At 38.1% G+C, this 1625-nt stretch overlaps 1 protein-coding gene across 4 annotated transcripts in view; it reads left to right on the plus strand.

The window, feature by feature from the left end:
- Positions 1 to 307, plus strand: part of CABYR (calcium binding tyrosine phosphorylation regulated) — a 12492-nt gene extending 12185 nt beyond the window's left edge. For all 4 annotated transcript variants that reach the window (XM_019526380.1, XM_019526363.1, XM_019526390.1 and 1 more), the window contains one exon: positions 225 to 307. The gene's annotated coding sequence lies outside the window, so the exon portion shown is untranslated. The remainder of the gene's footprint in view (positions 1 to 224) is intronic.
- The last annotated feature ends 1318 nt before the right edge of the window (positions 308 to 1625 follow it).

Consider the following 1625-nt stretch of genomic DNA (forward strand, 5'->3'; position numbering starts at 1 on the left):
CTAGCAAACAAATCATCCATTAAAGGATAGATACATTTTGATAACCTGGAGGGGCCTTCTAATCATTGGCCATATCAAAAGTTTAAAACCAGATTTCAAGATTTACCATCTTATCATTAACCAGATGCTCTAGCAGCATATAAGAAATTTGTTGCTTTAGGGGAAAGAATATTATGTTCAGTGCACTTTAAGTAAACTCTCTCTCTCTCTCTCTCTCAAAACAGGTAAGAGATGCCCTTTGGATATCACTGTGGAATGGAATATGCATCTTAAAGAATAGAACTGATTAAGTTAAATACAAGGACCCAATAAAATTAAATACCAGCAATCAAGGTTTTTTTTAATGTATGTCATGGCTATTAGGCAGCACACTGCATCATAGGTTGTTCCTGAGAAGTCAGTCAAGTTTCCGTTGTTCTCATTTGAAGAAAAAAAGAAACTGAATTGGTATAATACCCATTTTCTATAACATGTAACTTAGGAATGCAGTGTAAATCTTTTCTTATTATTCTTGGTCCAAGATGTATGGATGACTAGATGAAGTTGTTATTTCATAGGCAAGGTAAGAGGAAAAATTAGCCTAGTACAACTTAAAACAAAATCTGCTTCAAAACAACTATTACACTTGTACTCTAAAAAGGAGCTGAACAGTATTTTCTCTCAACTAGTTCTTCTGCTGAATGATGTTTACACCTCAGTTTATGACTCCAAATAGAATAGAAGCTAGTCTTCAATTCCTGGTGTGTATACTGAATTCCAGAAGCAGAGAAAAGGAACCAAGTGCTACATGCAATAGTCACCCAACACTGTTTGCATTTAGAGGTGTTAGTGAAATAGCACCTTGCATGCCAGTTGCCTGGAAGACAGTGCACCCTTTTTGGTAGGACTTGACTTTGGATGGGGGCAATGATTTTTTTCCCCCACTTAAGCCTTGTAGACATGATGGGTAGTACTGGGGAGAGTCTCCGCCCTGGAAATTAAAAAATGGCTTCACAAGATCATTTAACCCCAGCCACTATTACCCCAACAGAGCAGTTAGGAAGCATCAATGCCACAGACATTTGACAGCATCATGTTTCAGCTATACCAATCAAACAGCCCCAAGGACTAAATATTAGGTCATTAAATTGTCACTGAGTAAATATTAAAACAATTCAGAGAAGCTGAGAAATATTAGATTAGATGAACCTTTTGGAATGGATGGTTTTAAGGAACTGTAAGCTGAGCTTTCTATGGGTGCCAGCAACTTGCATTTTGACAAATGTTACAACTGCTGAGCCAGCGCATGAAGTATCTGAATCTGGCTCCCAACACTTGCTATACCAGTAAACCTACAGAAATTCAGAGAAGCCATGTCCCTGAGATCATGACCTGGCCTGTAGGACAGATTCCTTGTTGGGTGTGATTTGGGGCCAGATGGTTAGAAGGAGGTACATAATAGTTTGATATGGAAATTTTTAAAAATGAAATCACTACTAACAGCACCATTTTCAGATCATTTAGACTAACAATCACATGGGGTAATTTCACAGAAGGGAAAGGGCTCTGCTGTGAAGCCAGTATGCATTACATGACCTATTTGAATCCCACCCACCTACCTTTCAGGAAAAAAAAGAAGTCTCAGA

Source organism: Gavialis gangeticus, unplaced genomic scaffold (genome assembly GCF_001723915.1).
Source record: "Gavialis gangeticus isolate Ggan-Ray unplaced genomic scaffold, GavGan_comp1, whole genome shotgun sequence".
NCBI lineage: Eukaryota > Metazoa > Chordata > Crocodylia > Gavialidae > Gavialis > Gavialis gangeticus.